This window comes from Hemitrygon akajei, chromosome 4 (assembly GCF_048418815.1).
Source record: "Hemitrygon akajei chromosome 4, sHemAka1.3, whole genome shotgun sequence".
Lineage (NCBI taxonomy): Eukaryota > Metazoa > Chordata > Chondrichthyes > Myliobatiformes > Dasyatidae > Hemitrygon > Hemitrygon akajei.
The window spans coordinates 14,820,019-14,839,182 of record NC_133127.1 but is presented as its reverse complement, the minus strand read 5'-3'; the positions used below and the strand labels follow the sequence as shown (position 1 = coordinate 14,839,182).

Here is a 19,164-nt window from a genome sequence, read left to right as displayed (position 1 = left end):
TACAGACCATGTTGGATCCTTGGTGAAGCGTATGCCTCTGTCTACATTTCTTGCTGCCATAGTAAAGCAACCAACGTGATCAAAAACCCTTTCCACCCTGATCATTCTCTCTTCTCCCCCTCCCGATAGGCAGCAAGAAACAAAGGCTTGAGAGAACGAACCATCAGGTTCAAGGATAGCTTCTATAACACTGTTAGAAGATGCTTGAATGGACCTCTTATATGGTTAAAAAATCTCTGGATCTCTGAAGAGCAGCACACAAAATCCTGGAGGAACTCAGCAAATAAGGCAGCAACTATGGAAAGGATTAAGCAGTTGACGCTTTGGGCCTGATCTCTCAGTCTTCCTCGTCGTTACACTTTCTCTTTATTCATCTGTCTGCATTGCATTTTTTTCTGTAACTGCAGCACCTATTTCTGCATTCTGTTACTGTTTTCCCTGCTGTGCTATCAATATGTACTTCTGTCTGGAATTATATCTGTCTGGGTGGTGTGCAAACAGAACTTTTCACTGTGTCTCAGTGCATCTGACAGTCGCAACCCTTTCACCAGTTACCAAGGATATCATACACACAAGGGATTCTGGACATGCTTAAAATCCAGAACAGCCCAGACAAAATGCTGGAGGGACTCAGCAGGCCAGGCAGCATGGAATGAATGGGCTGTCAACGTTTCGGCCCGAGACCCTTCATCAGGGCTGCTAATCGAGAACCGATCAACCCTGACAGGTTCTTGATTTGTAAGGGTGTCGAAGGTTACAGCGGGGAGGCAGAAGAATGGGGTTGAGAGGAAGATATATCAATTCTGATTGAATGGTGGAGCAGAATCAATGGGCTGAATGGCCACATTCTGCTCCTGTGTCTTATGGCCTGATGGTTTTATATCTTCCTGCTTTTTCCTATCCATGTATTTGTACCTTCCTCTACTGCTTCCCCTGACAGCTCATTCCACGTACACCACTCTCAGTGTGAAATCTAGTAAGCTGTTAGTTAGTGCTACTACAGCACCAGCAGCCTGGCTTCAGTCCTGCTATTATCTGCAAGATGTTTGTAAAGATTTTTTGAAGCCTACCTTTATTTTTCACATGAACATTGAAACACCGAACCGTACCGTGAGAGGTCTTGTTTGCGTCAATGACTAATGCGGCCTGAGGATGTGCCGGGCACGGCCAACGTTGCACAACTTACTAACCCTAACCCGTATGTCTTGGAACGTGCGAGAGGACCGGAGCACCTGGAGGAAATCCGGGCAGTTATGGGGAGAGAGTACAAGCTCCTCACAGACAGCGGTGAGAACTGAGCCCTGTTCACTGATTGTGGCCACTGTAATAGCTAATCAGTGTGCTGTGATTCCCCTGTGACCATGTGGGCTCTACATTGTCTTCATGACCACATGGGTTTCTCCCAAAAGATATACATATGGTTAGAAAGTTGCGGACGTGCTATGTTGTCACCAGAGGCATTTCAACATCTGCAGATTGCTCCCAGCATATCAGCTGGGGGGGGGGGGGGGTATCTCACTGAAATCTGTTGAATATTGAAAGGCCAAGATAGAGTGGATGTGGAGAGAATGTTTCCTATAGTGGGGGAGTCCAGGAACCAGAGGACGCAGTCTCAGAATAGAGGGATATCCATTTAGAACAGAGATGAGGAAACATTTCTTCAACCAGAGGGCGGTGAATCTGTGGAAATCATTGCCACAGACAACAGTGCGGGCCACGTCATTGGGTAGGTTTAAGGCAGATGTTGATAGGTTCTTGATTAATCAGGGTGTCTAAAGCTTACAGGGATAAGGAAGGTGAATGGGGTTGAGAGGGAGGCTAAATCAGCCCTGCTGGAATGGTGAAGCAGACTCGATGGGCCAAATGGCCATATTCTGCTCCTACGTCTGATAGTCTTATCTCTGGGACTGTGTTGGTTGTTGATGCAAACAATGCATTCCACTGAATGTTTCAAAGCTTTGGTATGCCATGACAAATAGAGACTCTCTTGTGCTTGTGACAAATTCAGCTAACGTTTTAAAAGAAGCTTACAGACGTTGTCAGTCAGGGGAAGTATTAGATAGTTCACAGTGGGATGGAGTCAAGGGTGCTCACATCAAGGACAGAATTGGGACTGCAGAGATGTTTGAAATGTTACTTCTAGTACTCACTCTCTGCCTCACAGTTCTCAATCAATTCTCCCCCATTCTTCCTTCTCAGTGAGATTGGCCCTTGGGTGTTTGTGCCTTAGATGGGTTTGAGAGCACGGAAAATCCCACACATCTTTTTTTAAATCATTTTCAGGTTTATTATCACTGACATATGTTGTGAAATTTGTTGTTCGGAGGCAGCAATACGGTGCAAGACATAAAAATTACTATAAGCTAAATCAATTAATCAATAAATAAATAAATAAATTAATAAATAATGGAGAGTCTATTGACTAGCTGCATCATGGCCTGGTATGAAAACACCAATGCTCTTGTACAGAAAATCCTACAAAATAGTGGATACACTCTCTCTTCTTGCTGCTGCTGTCAGGAAGAAGGTACAAGAGCCTTAAGACTCATACCACCTGGTTCAGGAACAGTTATTACCCCTCAACCATCAGGCTCTTGAACTAAAGAGTACATGGAGGAGAAAAATAGAGGGCTATGGGTAACCCTAGGCAATTTCTAAAGTAAGTATATGTTCAGCACAGCATTGTGGGCCAAAGGGCCTGTATTGTGCTGTAGTTTTTTTATGTTTGTAAAGGGGATAACTTCACTCTACTTCACTTGTTCCATCGTTGAAATATTCTCACAACCTATGGACTCAATCTCAAGGACTCTTCATCTCATGTTCTTGATATTTATTGTTTATTTGTTTATTATTATTTCTTTATTTTTGTAATTGCGTAGTTTGTTGTCTTTTGCACACTGGTTGAACGCTCAGGTTGGTGTGGTCTTTCATTGATTCTGTTATGGTTATTATTCTATTATGGATTTAGTGAGTATGCCTTCAAGAAAGTGAATCTCAGGGTTGTATATCCCTGAACCCCATTCTCCTTCCTTCTCCACATAATCTTTGACACCCTGACTAATCAAGAACCTGTCAGCCTCTGCTTTAAGTATACCCAATGACTTGACCTCCAATGCTGTCCTCGGTAATGAATTCCACAGATTCACCAGCCTCTGGCGAAAGAAATTCCTCCTCAGTTCTGAGGCTTGCCCTCTGTAGGAAACACCCTCTCCACATCCACTTCATCTAGGCCTTTCAATATTCAATAGGCTTCAGTGAGATCCACCCCCCCCATTCTTCTATTCTGCAGCACGTAGAGACCTAGAGCTATCAAACACCCCTCATATGTTAACCCTTTCATTCCCAGAATCATTCTTATGAACCTCTTCCGACCTTCGTGCACAGCTTCTTGTCTTGTTCGAGTATTTGTACATTGTGGTTGCGGAGGGCTTCTCCCACTCACTCTGTTCAAAAGCAAACCCTCCTCATCAAATCTTGGCTAGTCTTTTACTCCCCACGTAAGAGCAATGATTACATTGTCCTTTACCATAATGCCATAGGGTATAGGAGAAGAACTAGACCATTTGGCCCATCCAGTCTGCTCAGCCATTCACTCATGGGTGACATTCCTCTTTCATTTCTCAGCCACGGTAGCATAGCGCTTAGCTCGACCCTATTACAGCTTGGGGCACTTGAATCCCGAGTTCATTTCCAGTGCTGTTCGTAAGAAGTTTGTACATCCTTCCGGTGAGGGCGTGGGCTTCCTCCAGGCACTGCAGTTTTCAAAGATGTACAAAGATTACTAGGTTGATTGTTCATTGTAAATTGTCCTGTGATCGGGCTGGTGTTAAATAGGTGGGCAGCTCATTAGGCTAGAAGGGCCTGTTCTGCTCTGTATCTCTAAATAAAAAAAATAAAACCAATTCTTCCACCTTCACCTTCACCTTTATCCCCTTACCAATCAATAACCTATCAATTTCTGCCTTTAGTACACCCAATAACTTAGCATCTACGGATCTTTGTGGCAATGAATTTCACCGATTCACCATCCTCTGGCTAAAGAAATTCCACCTCATCTCTGTTTTAAAAGGACATCTCTTTATTCCGATGATGTGCCTTTGGATCCTGGACTCTCCTACTCATGGAAATATTCTCTCTATATCCATTCTATCCAGGCCTTTTGGAAACTGGTAGGTTTCAATGAGATCCCACCTTCAGAACCCCATCACGTACAGGCCCTGAGCCATCAAAGGCTCCAGATACATTAAGCCTTTCAATCACAGTTTCGTTCTTGCGAACCCCCTCTGGACTCTCCCCAGCACCAGCACATCTTTCCTTAGATACAGGGCCCAGACTGCTCATAATATTCCATATAGAACAGTGCCTTATAAAGCCTCAGCAATCCATCCTTCCTTTCAGTCCTCCTGACATGAATGCTGGCATTGCATTTGTCTTCCTTACCACCAACTCAACCTGCAAATCACCCTTTAGGGAGTCTTAAACTAGGATGCCCAAGTGCCCTAACGCCTCTGATTTCTGAATTCTCTTCCCAGTTGGAAAGTAGTCCCGGCCTTAATTCTTCCTAGCAAAGTGCAGAACCCCACACTTCCTTACACTGTATTCCATCTGCCACTGCTTTGCCCACTCTCCCAACCTGTCACTGTCTTTCTGCAGTCTCCCCACCTCCGTAGCACTGCTACCTATCTACAGACTTTGATAGTATACATGTATACCGCCAAATGAAACAGTGTTCCTCCAGACCAAGGTGCACAACACAGTACTGTAGTCATTTTATGCATTGCACCGTGATGCTGCCGCAAAAAAAAAAGACGAGTTTCATGACCTATGCGAGTGATGATAAACCTGATTCTGATAAGGGTCTCCATTGTGGACTGAGAATGGGAAAGGGGGCAGGGAGAGGGGAATCATGGTTGGGAAAAGGGGGAGGGAGAAGGAAACATCTGAGAGACATTCTGCAATGATCAATGAACCAATTTATTAGGAATCAAAAGACCGTGCCTTGTCTCTCAGGGCACCCCGCCATTCTCAACATCCTTCGCTCCCGCCAGATTTGCAGACTTGCTCTCTGCTCCGTATTGACAAATCCAGTACAGTGCAAAACTCTTAGGCATCCTAGCTATATATATATATCTCTGCCTGAGACTTTTGCACAGTGCTGGACATATAACTCATACACAATATATAAGTAATATCATGTAATATTAGCACTAGTAAATTAATAAATAATAATATGCATTTACGACACAAGTTAAAAAGTAAACAATAAACTGTAAACATTATAATGCTAATGACGCTTCATACTTGATGAGACCTGGGTGTGGCAGAGTTTAGCAGTCTCACGGTCTGGGGAATGAAGCTGTTTGCCTTCCTACAGTCCTTGTCCTACTGTTACAGTACCTCCTGTCTGATATGAGGGGATCAAAGAGATTGCTAGACAGATGGGACAGTGCGAGGTTTCCTGTGCATGCAGTGCCTCCTGGTAAATATCTCGGATGGGTTGATGGGTGTGTGCGCTCTGTCCGAAAACCAGAAAGGAACTGATGAATCCAATCCAAATGCTGGCAGACAAACATGAGTGACAGGTCTGCTGTACCCCCCCTCCCTGCCCCCTCCGAGACTCCTTTGTGAGGCGGGAGTCAATTATTGAGTAGGCGTTCCAGCTAACGACCAGCATACCGTTCGAGTGTCAGAGCGCGGGATTGCTACCCACCGAATGCACCTGTTCGCTCTAATGATGGCACCTCGTAGGATGCTGAGGGTCGAAGGTCAGTCATCGCAGTATTCAGAGCAGTCAGTGATGCGTACTCGGCTGCCTAATTGCCCTTAGCTCGATGAAAATCTGGCGCTCAAGCACAATACAGGATGCGTAATGATGCATTGCATGGGCACAGGTAAACTGCCCCATACTGAATAAATATGAGGCTGACTATGGAGGTCAATTGAGGTCATGAGACATCTGCATCGCATTTCTGTTGCGCTTTGACTCACTTTGGCTCGAACCTCGCATGTTTCACCACCTCCTGCATAAAGCAAAAGCCTATAGCACTAAATTAGTCACACTAATAATGGCAGACTGACCCGATAATTGGCCTGGTACAGCCAATTTCAATGTGCAAGAATGCAAGAATCAGCAGAGAGTAGTGGGCTCAGCCTGATATATCACGGACACATCCTTCCCCCACGATCGGTGGGGTATCTACATGAATTGTTATCTCAAGAAAGTAACGTCCATCATCAAAGATCCCCACCATCTGGTCCATGCTGTCTTCTCCCAGGTACCACCATGCAGGAGATACAGAAGCCTGAAGTCCCACACCACCAGGCTCAAGAACAATTATTGCCCTTCAATCATTCAGTTCTTGAACCAAACTACACAACCTCAGCGCAGCAAAACTATGTTTGCTTTAACCACTTTGCATTACAATGGACTTTTGTGTTTTAATTGTATCTTTCATTGTAAAGCTGAGTATAGTTAATATTTAATTGATGGTTTGCTTGTGATAGTTGTGCCTCTGATGATATGTGGCTGTGATGCTGTTGCAAGTAAGTTTTCATTGCGCTGTAACACATACATATAACTTATGGAAATGACAATGAACTCAATTTTGAGTTTACTTGTAAAAATACTAGCGAAGGAATTATTACCAGCCCAGAACAATGGAGTGCCTCGTCTTCAGAAGGTCTTTGAGTGATCTCAATGTTGTCAAGACCGAGGAGCAGGAGGAGGAAACCAAATATCCATGAGCCAGTCCTCATTGGAGGATCAGAGGTGGAGAGGATCAACAAGTTAAAATTCCTCAAGTCAAGTCATTTTTTATTGTCATTTCGACCATAACTGCTGGTACAGTACACAGTAAAAACGAGAAAACATTTTTCAGGACCATGGTGCTGCATGAAACAGTACAAAAATTACACTGAACTACGTGAAAACAACACAAAAAAAAAACTACGCTAGACTACAGACCTACCCAGGACTACATAAAGTGCACAAAACAGTGCAGGCATTACAATAAATAATAAACAAGACAATAGGCACAGTAGAGGGCAGTAAGTTGGTGTCAGTGCAGGCTCTGGGTATTGAGGAGTCTGATAGCTTGGGGGAAGAAACTGTTACATAGTCTGGTCGTGAGAGCCTGAATGCTTTGGTGCCTTTTCCCAGATGGCAGGAGGGAGAAGAGTTTGTATGAGGGGTACGAGGGGTCCTTCACAATGTTTGCTTTGCGGATGCTGCGTGTAGTGTAGATGTCCGTAATGGTGGGAGGAGAGACCCCGATGATCTTCTCAGCTGACCTCACTATCCGCTGCAGGGTCTTGCGATCCGAGGTGGTGCAATTTCCGAACCAGGCAGTGATGCAGCTGCTCAGGATGCTCTCAATACAACACCTGAAGTTATCATTTCAGAGTTCTCAACCTCGGTGTTATCATTTCAAAGGACCTGTCCTAGACCCAACAAATAAGTGCAATTATGAAGAAAACACAGCAGCACTTCTATTTCCTGAGGAGTTTGCGAATATTCAGCATGGCATCTGAAACTTTGACAAACGTCTATAGATTTGTAGTGGAGAGTACATTGACTGGCTGCATCATAGCCTGGTATGGAAACACCAATGTTCCGGAACAGAAAATCTTACGAAAAGTGGTTGATAAGGCCCAGTCCATCATGGGTAAAGTCCTTCCCACCAACGAGCACATCTACATGAAATACTGTTGCAGGAAAGCAGCATCCTTCATTAAGGGCCCTCATCATCCAGGCCATGGTCTTTCCTCACTGCTGCCATCAGGAAGAAGGTACAGGAGCCTCCAGAGACACACCTCTGAGTTCAGGAGCAGTTATTACCTGTCCACCATCATGCTCTTGAACCAAAGGAGATAACTTCGCTCAACTTCACTCAAGCATCATGACAGGTCATTGGTTGGTGACACTGCATGAGGTTTAAAAAGAGCTTGGGGACTTTTGGAACATCTTGGCAGGCTGCAATCCTGATCCTTCAGGCACTCGGCAGGGGTCAATAAAAATAAATAAAGTGTAAGCGGAGTCGCCATTGTTGGAGTGGGCTTGTGTTAGATTGGTCAGAATTTGGTTCAACGGGCTTGGACACAAATAGGTGCAGGCTAGAACTTAAGCATTGGAAGCTGGAGGTATGACACGTGTAGGCATGATGCTGGTTAATGCAGTAGAATGTTCCTCCTGTAAGATGTGGGATTACAGTGTAAGTGACATTCTCTCTGGTGACTACATCTGCAGGAAGTGCTCTCAACTTCAGCTCCTGACTGACAAGGTCAAAAAATTGGAGCTACTGCTGGATGTAGTCAGGTCCATCCAGGAGACTGAAATCTTCATAGATGAGACTTTTAGATGAGGTGATCACATCCAGAGGTCAGGCCTCAGATAGTAGAGGGGTAACCACCTGGAGTAAGAAGACAGAGCTCTCGGGCCAGCAGATGGCACTGTGGCCAGCTCTGAGGCTCAGCAGGGAAAGGTAACCTCGGGCAGAGAACTTGTGATAGGAGACTTGATAGTCAGGGGGATGGACAGCAGATTGTGTAGCCGCAAAAGAAGCCAGGATGGTGTGTTACCTCCTAGGACTGTATCAGAGTGGCTGCAGAAGATTCTCAAGAGGGAGAGGGAGCAGCCAGAGGTTGTGGTGCTCATTGGCACCAATAACATAGGTAGAAAGGGGAAAGTGGTCTTGTGCAAGGAAAAGGCTGAAGAACAGGAACTCCAAGTAGAAATTGCTGTATCACTCCCAGTACCGCGTGGAATAACAGGGAAGGAATAGGTTGATAGTAGATGATGAGTGGCTGAGAAAGTGGTACAGGAGACAGGTTTCAGTTTTCTGGATTGTTGGGATCTCTTTTGAGGAAAGTATTGGCTGTACGAAAAGGATGGGGTACACCTGAACACAAAGGGGGCCAATATCCTTGTGGGCATGCTTGCTAGAGCTGTTAGCAAGGGTTTAAACTAATTTGGCAGAGGGATGGGGCTGAGGATGGGGCTATTGTGTAGTGAGAATGTGAGGAAGGACAGGCAGATGATGGGGAAAAAATACACTCAGTGAGATGAGTTGAAGTGTAACATGAGGGCAAAATCGAAAGTGGCGATGAATACGAGACTAAAGGTGTTATATTTGAATGCACACAGTATAGGGAATAAGGTAGATGATCTTGCAGCACAAGAGATTGGTAGGTATGAGTTTTGGGCATCACAGTTGTGGCTGAAAGAAGATTATAGTTGGGAGCTTAATATCTAATTATACATCTTGTATCAAAGGGACAGGGAGAGTAGGCAGAGGGTTTGCAGTGGCTCTGTTGATAAAAATGGAAATAAATCCTTAAAAAGAGATGATGTAGGATCAGAAGATGTAGAATCCTTGTGGGTAGAGTTAAGAAACTGCAAGGGTAAAAATACCCTGATGGGAGTTATATACAGGCCTCTGAACAGTAGCCAGAATGTGGGATATAAGTTATAAAAGGAGATAGAAAAGGCATGTAATATGGGCATGTAAGCTGTCTCTATTTCCTGCGGAGACTGAGGTCCTTTAACATCTGCTGGATGATGCTGAGGATGTTCTACGAGTCTGTGGTGGCCAGTGCTATCATGTTTGCTGTTGTGTGCTGGGGCAGCAGGCTGAGGGTAGCAGACACCAACAGAATCAACAAACTCATTCGTAAGGCCAGTGAGGTTGTGGGGGTGGAACTGGACTCTCTGACAGTGGAGTCTGAAAAGAGGATGCTGTCCAAGTTGCATGTCATCTTGGACAATGACTCCCATCCACTCCATAATGTACTGGTTAGGCACAGGAGTACATTCAGCCAGAGACTCATTTCACCGAGATGCATCACTGAGCGTCATAGGAAGTCATTCCTGCCTGTGGCCATCAAACTTTACAACTCCTCCCTCGGAGTGTCAGACACCGTGAGCCAATAGGCTAGTCCTGGACTAATTTCCACTTGGCATAATTTACTTATTATTATTTAATTATTTATGGTTTTATATTTCTACACTATTCTTGGTTGGTGCGATTGTAACGAAACCCAATTTCCCTCGGGATCAATAAAGTATGTCTGTCCGTCTGTCTGTCAATGTTACGATAGTCATGGGGGATTTCAATATGCAGGTAGATTGGGAAAATCAGGTTGGTGCTGGATCCCAAAGGAGAGAATTTGTAGAATGCTCATAAGATGGCTTTTTAGAGCAACTTGTGGTTGAGCCCACTAGGGGATCAGCTATTCTGGATTGGGTGTTGCATAACTAGATTTGATCAGTGATCCCAAGGTAAAGGGACCCTTGGGAGGCAGTGATCATAATATTTTAGAATTCACCCTGCAGTTTGAGAGGGAGAAGGTAAAGTCAGATGAATCAGTATTATAATGGAATTCAGGGAATTACAGACGCACGAAGGAAGAGCTGGCCAAAGTTGATTGGAAGAGGACACTATCAGGGATGACGACAGAACAGCAAAGGGGGCAATTGGAAAAAGCAGGACAGAAACATTCTAAAGATGACTAAGTATTCTAAAGGGAAAATGATGCAGCTGTAGCTGACAGGAGAAGTCAGAGCCAACACAGAAGCCAAAGAGAGGGAATATAATAGAGCAAAACTTAGAGGGAAATTTAAAGATTGGGGTGCTTTTAAAAAAACAACAGAAGCAACTAAAAATGCATAAGGAGAGAAAAGATGAAACATGAAGGTACGCTAGCGAATAATATCAAAAAGGATACCAAAGGATTATTTTTTAGAATAGAGAAATAAAAGAGAAATGAGAGTAGATATCAGACCACTGGAAAATGATGCTGGAGTGGTAATATGGACAAAGAAATGGCGGACAAACTTAATAAGTATTTTGCGTCAACTTTACCGTGGAAGAATGTGAGAGTGTCATGGGGCAGAAGTGAGTGTAGTTGCTCTTTCTAAGGGGAAGGTACTTGGGAAGCTGAAATGTCTGAAGGACAAAAACGTTTTGTTAATGAGTGAAGTCAGAGGAAAATGGCAAGACTGGTTCAAACTGACAGGAAGGCGACAGTAAGTTAAATAACCATAGGTTAGAACTCTAGTGAGCAGAAGAGCATCTCTGAATGCAGAACACACCAAACCTTGAAGTGGATGGGCTATAGCAGCGGAAGACCATGAACATACACAGTGGCCATTTTTCAGGAGGTAGCTAATATAATGGCCACAGAGTGTAAGTTAATAGGCGAGGTAGACAGAATCTAGAGATGCACGTGAAATGAAGATTATTTAAAAGACATTTTGACACAGTCATCGATAGGAAAAGTTTTGAAGATGGCGTGTCAATAGCAGGCAAGTAGGACTAGGTTGGATGAGTATCTTGACCAGCATGGGCCAGATGGGCCAAAGAGCCTGTCCCCATCCTGTAAGTCTCTAAGATTCTCTGACTGTGACTGGCACTGAATTTATTCAAGATCTTACGGAAGGGTTGTACAGGGTTTTGAGGAGCTGAAAGGCCAACTACTGTTTTTGTTATTGGTGCTTCCTAACCCCCCTCCCCCTCCACAACTGATGCCGCTCCACTGACTGCGTGATAGAACTCTACAGCACAGAAACAGAGCCTTCAGCCCAACTAGTCCATGCCGTACTGTTATTCTGCCTCAACCTATCAACCTGGACCTGGACCATCGCCCTCCATACCCCTCCCATCCATGACCTTATCCAAACTTCTCTTAAATTATGCAATTAAATCCTCATCCACCACTTCCACACATAGCTCATTCCAGACTCACACCACGCTCTGAGTAAAGAAGTTCCCCCTCATATTCCCCTTAAATATTTAACCTTTCCTCCTTAAACGATGACCTCTAGTTTTAGTCTTATTCAACCTCAGTGGAAAAAGCCTGCTTGAATTTACCCTCTCTATACCCCTGGTAATTTTGTACACCTGCTGTATCTATAACCCATCAATTTTGTAACTGAGTACCTTTGTCAGATGTTTGTTCGTCCAGGTTCCAGAATCTGCTGTTCCTTGTGTTCAAAGTTCAAAGTAAATTTGTTATCGAAGTACATATATGTCACCATATACAACCCTGTGATTCATGCTCTTGCAGGCATTCACAGTAAAACAAGGACATACAACAGAGTCAATGAAAAACTACTCACAAAGACTGACAATCAACCAATGTGTGAAAGAAGACAATCTGTGCAATTATAAATAAATAATATTGATCAGAATACCAACGTCGAGTCCTTGAAAGCGAGTCCATAGGTTGTGAAATCGGTTCAGAGTTGAAATGGTACAGGAGCCTGCAGGCTGAAGGGTAATATATGTTCCTGAACCTGGAGGTGTGGGACTTTAGGCTTCTATACCTCCTTCCTGATTACAGCAGTGAGCAGAGAGCAAGGTGCTGCTGTTGGGGATCCTTGATAATTATAATGGATGCTGCTTTCTTGTGGCAGTACCCCTTGTGAATGTGCTCCATTGTGGGGAGGGCTTTTCCTGTGATGGACTGTGGTCTATCTACCACTTATTTTAGGTTTTTCTGTTCTTGTCCCTCTGAGGAAAGAAATTACCACTCATCTCAATCCTGAGACCATGCGCTCTGATCCCAGCTTCTCCATTCATAGGAGCAGTTTCTCAGCACCTGTCTTGCTGAACCTTCAAAGCATTTGTTCCATTGTATTTTTCTAAACTCCCCTGAATTTCTCCTTATTGGGCAATCTCTACACCCAGGGAGAGTAATGACACCCAGACGATTATAGAGTCACTGCCATAACTTTATCAGCCTTTCAACGAGTGACATATCAAGCAGTGAATTATGAACAAGCTCGTCCAACATTAACGATGAAAGAAAATGCTCAGGAGAATTTTATAAGATGCTATCAATATTGAAGTGAAAAGCGCAGATGTCTAAAGCAGTTGTGACATAGGTTCCAAAAACAACAACTCAAGCCTTGCAAATCCAGTGGAAGGACTGTTGTTATTTTTTGAAGAGTTAATTAAATCAGGACAGAATTATATCAGATTCAATATAGTTAGATTTCTGCTGAGCATTTTTGATAAAACTGAACTTTGTGGGGCTTTTAAAATAAGCTGTGGCTGTAAGATCAACAGTAGATAACGTTTGCCTGACTGAAAGCGTCTTTTGAATAAAGTCTCTCATTTAACAGGACCTTTCCCATTCCAGGATGACCCAGAATGTTTTACGACCAAGTGAGTTGTCATCTGTGGTTGTAACATAACAAATACAATAGGGAATTTTCATATTTGATAGTTACAAAACTGTGCAAAAGTCCAAGGCTTTTATATATATATATTAATATCTAGGATGCATAAGACTTTTACACAGTACCGTATGTGAGTGATGATAAGCCTGATTCTGATATGGGTCTCTATTGTGGACTGAGAGTGGGAAGGGGACAGGGAAAGTGAAGGGAAAAGGTTGGGTAAAGGGGAAGAGAGATGGAAAGAAACAGAAAGAATACAGTATAAATAGTAATTTCATGTATTGCACTGTACTGCTGCCACAAAAAAACAAACTTCATGACATACAGGATTGTGCACAAGTCTTAGGTAAAAAAGTCTTAGACTTTTGTACAGTACTGTAGTATGTAATGTATTGCACTGTACTGCTGTGGCAAAATAAAACAAATTTCATGACAATTAGTCGGGGAACTGAATTAAAGAACTATGAGGTAATGTTGCAGCTCAGTAAAACTCTGGTTAGATCATACTTGAAGTAGTGTGTTCAATTCTGATTGCCTCAGCATAGGAAGGATGTGAAAGCTTCAGAGAAAATGCTGCCCGAATTGGAGAAAATGACTCAAGTGGAAAGTTTTTCTCTTTGGAGTGAAGGAGAATGGGAAGTGACTTGATAAAGGTGTATAAGATGATAAGGGGCACAGAGCATCCTACCTAGCTACATCACCATCTGGTATGGGGAGTATGGGGACTATTGCACAGGATTGAAATAAGATGGAGAAAGTTGTAAACTTAGCTCCATCATGGGCACTAACCTCCATGGTATCAAGGACATCTTCAAGGAATGATGCTTCAAAAAGGCAGCATCCATTATTAAGGAACCCCATCACCCAGATGTGCCCTGTACTCATTGTTACTATCAGTAAGGAGGTACGGGAGCCTAAAGGCACACACTCAACGATTCAGGAACAGCTTCTTCCCCTCTCTGTTTGCTTTCTGAATGGACATTGAACCCATGAACACTACCTCACTACTATTTTATTTATATTTTTGCAGTACTTATTTCATTTAACTATTTAATATATATAGTTACTGTAATTCATGTTTTCAATATTAATATTTAATCTTTAACTTAACTATTTAATATATAGTTACTGTAATTCATAGTTGTTTTCTCTATTATTATGTATTGCATCATACCGTTGTCACTAAGACAACAAGTTTCACGACGTATGCCGATAATATTGAACCTGATTCTGATTTTGATAGAATGGACAGACATTGTCTGTTTCTCAGAGTGGCAACGGCTAATACTTGAGGGAAGTTTAGAGGAGGTGTCAGAGGTCATTTTTTTTTACCCAGAGAGCAATATGTGCCTGGAATGAACTGCTGTGGATGGTGGTAAAGGCTGATACATTGAGACCCCGCATTAGAACTGAGGACATAGAGCAGGGGTACCAATACCATTAACTAAGAGATCCATGGATGTCAGGTTGGGAACTGGGGTAAAGGAAAGATTGTCAGTGACTGTTTGTGAGTGAGGCCGAGGCTGGTAGGTGATGGGTGGAACCAGACTAGGGGATAGATGTCAAATCAGAGAATGCAGATTAAAGTGTAACAGTTACAGAGAAAGTGCAGTGCAGGTAGACAGTGAGGTGCACGATCATACAAAGTGTACAATTGTGGCTTGATTCCTGCCCTTGTCTGCAAGGGGTCTGTATGTTCTCCCTGTGACCACATGGGGTTCCTCCAAGTGCTCCAGTTTCCTCCCACATTCTAAAAAGGGTGAAGAGTTAGGATTAATGAGCTGTGGGCATGCTGTGTTGGCACCAGAGTCGTGAGGACACTGACTGCCTGCTCAACACAATCCTCATTAATTTGATTTGATCCAAACGATGCATTTCTCTGTATATTTCAATGTGCACGTGACAACTTATATCTATCTCTTTATCTGTACTAGGGGACCATTCAATAGTCTCATTACAGTGGGGTAGAAGGTGTCTTTGCCCATTTGGGCTGAAGAGCCTGTTGCCGTGTTATATTACCCTATGAAGGGCTTGTTGGTCATCTTCAGTGCCCTATTTTTGTAATAGTGCAGAGGGTGGTCATAGCCTTACCTCGCCCCTGATGCACAGCACCATTGAGAGCGCAGCCCTCCCTCGACACTGTGGTGACGCACCATGCCGAGTCCGTCAGAATAATCCCTCCATTTACTTTGCGCCTTCCTGCAGCCTGCAGCATCAGATTCGCTATCACTGTAACATCGCGCTCATTTTGGCTGCACGTGTACTAAAGTTGAAACAATTCGGAGAAGAAAAGCATGACTTCTGCACAAGGGTGACACAAAAAATCTGTAAGAATTATGGGCGTGTTCAGAGATTTCTCAATGATGGAAAGCCACTCTTCAAATAATAGTTATAGAGTAATACAGCACAAAAATGGGCCATTCAGTCCATTTCATCCATACCAAGCAGAGCTAGTCCCATTTACCTGCATTTGACCTACCTTATTGTAAGCTTTTCCTATCCATGAACTGGTCTAAAGGTCTTTGAAACATAATTGTATTTACCTTTACCACTGTCTCTGGCTGCTTATTCCATATGCTGTACCTACCAGCCTTTGGAAAATGTGACCCTCAGGTCCTGTTTAAATCTTTCCCTTCTCCCTTAAACCTATTGCTTTCTTTTTGCACTATCTATCTGTCTATTTATTTATACAAGGTCCAGGTATGACCTACAGAACGCTATTATAAAGGCAAAAAGAAACTTTCTGATTGAGGTTAGAAATGGAGTTGGATGAACATCAGCTTTGGCAGTGTTTGCAGGCCACTACTTCCTACAAAGCAAAACCTGGCATCACGAATGGCTGTGATGCATCACTCCTAGATGAGCTCAACACCTTTTATGCATGCTTTGAAAGGAGAATAAAACTATACACCTGTCCGAATCCCTGCAGTATCTGGTGTCCATGTGATCTGTCTCGGAGGCTGAACATCTTTCAAGGTGTCAAGCCCTGATGGTCTTCTTGGTAGGGCTCTGAAAACCTGTGCCAACCAATTGTTCAAGGACATCATCAGTCTCTCACTGTTATAGTCAGAGGTTCCCATCTGCTTAGAAAGGGCAACAATCACACAAGTGTTCAAGAGGAACAGGGTGAGCTGCCTCAATGACTATCACCCAGTGGCAGTCAAATTGACTATGATGAAGTGCTTTGCGAGGTTGGTCGTGGCTAGAATTAATTCCTGCCTAAGCAAGGACCTGGACCCTCTGAAATCTGCCTATCGCCACAATAGGTCAACAGCGGATACAATCTCACTGGCTCTCCACTCGGCCTGGACCACCTGGACAGTAGTAATACCTATGTCAGGCTGCTCCTCCTTAACTACAGCCCAGAGTTCAACACAATCATGCCTTCAGTTACAATCACAGGCTCCAAAACCTGGGCCTCTGTACCTCCCACTGCAACTGGATCCTTGACCTCCCCACCAAAGACCACAGTCTGTGTGGATCAGAAATAACATCTCCTCCTCGCTGACAATCAACACTGGCATACCTCAAAGTTGTGTGCTTACCCCACTGCTCTACTCTCTCTACACCCCATGATGGTGTGGCTAAGCACAGCTTAAACACCATTTAAAAACTGGCTGATGACACAGCTATTGTTGGCAGAATTTCAGATGGTAACGAGGAGGCGTACAGAAGCAAGGTAGATCAGCTGGTTGAGTGGTGTCACAGCAACAATCTTACACTCAGCATCAGTCAGACCAAAGAACTGATTGTGGACTTCAGAAAGGGCAAGATGAGGGAAGACACAGTAGTCCTCATAGAGGGATCAGAAATGGATAGGGTGAGCAATTTCAAGATCCTGGCTGTCAGTATCTCTGAGTCTCTATCCTGAGTCCTACATATCGATGCAATCACAAAGAAGGCATGATAGCGATTATATTTCATAGGAGTTTGAGGAGATTTGGTATGTCACCAAAGGTACTTGCGAGTTTCTACAGATATACCATGGACAGCATTCTAACTGGTTGCATCGCTGTTTGGTACGGCGGGGTCAGTGCACAGGATCAGAAAAGCTGCAGAAAGTTGCGAACTCAGTCAGCTTCATCATGAGGACAAGCCTCCCCCCAACATCCAGGATGCTTTCAAAAGGCGATGCCTTAAAAAAGCAGCATCTGTCATTAAGGACTGCCAACTCCCAGGATGTGTCCTCTTCTCGTTGCTACCATCAGTGAAGAGGTACAGGAGCCTGAAGACACATGTTCAATATTTCAGGAACAGCTTCTTACCCTCCAGCTTCAAATTTCTGAATTGACAATGAACCCATGAACACTATCTCAGTATTTTTTCTCTCTTTGTGTGTGTGTATACTTATTGTAATTTATAGTTTTTATGATTATGTATTGCAATGTCGTCATCATGGCTATCCCTCGAGGTCAAGGGTGATGGTCTTCGTTCTGTTGATCTATCACAGAGCGAAGACGCCTGTGCGTGTATCTGTTTAACGTGTACTTGATGTTGAACTCCAAGAAGCACACAATACTTCACAAATCAACCAACTGATTCCAATGGCATGGAAACCACGACGATTGGAGCTGATGGATTTGTTGCAGCCTTCGTTCGCCTTCACAGCCATTGAGTTCGAGGTAACTTTGTCCGCCTGTTCCACCGTTGAAGTCTTGGTTGGATTGTTCTTTGTCAGGGGCCTCACCCTCGACCTTACCGCCATGGGTGACCCTACCAGGAGCATAGCTCCAGACGGCATCGCTCTCGGGATCTCAGGACCACACAAACTTCTCCACCACGACAAGGTGACAATCCATGGAAAAGATTGCAATGTACTGCTGCCACATAACAACAAATTTCATCACATACAGTACCGTGCAAATTGTTAGGCACATATATATATACCAGGGTCCCTGAGACTTTCGGAAAATACTATATCAATCAATGTGGAACAGGGAGTGAGTTTATAAATCTGGTGGGAGCAAAGGACATTGGGAATGGTAGCAGAGGAGGAGTGTTGGGGGGGTGTGGCTCAGCTGCAGGCACACCCATCCCTGAAATACCAGGCAAAGTCATTTGATTCCAAACAATTGATCTATTGATCATTGCAGAATGTTTCTCTGGTGCTTCCTGGTCTCTCCCCTCTCCCTTCCCTATCCCTTCCCTTTTTCCCTACCATGATTCCCCTCTCCCTGCCCCCTTCCCACTGTCAGTCCACAATAGAGACCCATATCAAAATCAGGTTTATTATTCCTCAAATTTCATGGCACATGTGAGTGATGTGCCTGACTCTAATATGGGCAGACATACAGTGCAATATATAAAATTACTACAGTACTATGCAACACTCTTAGGCACCCTATCTGTATATATGTGCCAAAGAGTTTTGCAGAGTACTGTATGTCAGTGATAATAACCCAAATCTGGTTCTGATTTTCAGCCCTGTAGTTCCCCTGTCCTGATTAAAAGACTGTGACTACCCACCTTATCTGCACCCTCATAATTTTCTATATGATTTTGCTCCAGGCAAACAGTCCCAGTTCTTGTCTATTCAATATTTCCTGGTAACTCAAGTCCTCTAGTCTGAGCAGCATCCTTGAATATCTTTTCTGCTGCCTTGCTAACTTTATTTATTTAGATAGAGGTACTGCACGGTTAGGTGTTGGCGCGTGGCCAAGTGGTTAAGGTGTTCGTCTAGTGATCTGAAGGTCACTAGTTCGAGCCTTGGCTGAGGCTTGCATGTGTGTCCTTGAGCAAGGCACTTAACCACACATTGCTCTGCGACGACACTGGTGCCAAGTTGTATGGGTCCTAATGCCCTTCCCTTGGACAATATTGGTGGCGTGGAGAGGGGAGACTTACAGCTTGGGCAACTGCCGGTCCTCCATATATAAAAAAACCCTGCCCAGGCTTGTGCCCTGGAAACTTTCCAAGGCACAAATCCATGGTTTATCAAGACTAACGGAGGCCTACTGCATGGTTATAGGCCCTTCCATCCAATG

At 43.9% G+C, this 19,164-nt stretch overlaps 1 protein-coding gene and 1 non-coding gene across 2 annotated transcripts in view; both read left to right on the top strand.

Annotated features, from left to right (window-relative positions):
• Positions 1-19,164, top strand: part of LOC140726140 (transcription factor COE3-like) — a 435,742-nt gene that overhangs the window by 191,166 nt on the left and 225,412 nt on the right.
• On the top strand, positions 15,420-15,527 carry LOC140727156 (U6 spliceosomal RNA). The gene has a single exon (XR_012098798.1). It is a non-coding gene; the product is annotated as a U6 spliceosomal RNA (small nuclear RNA).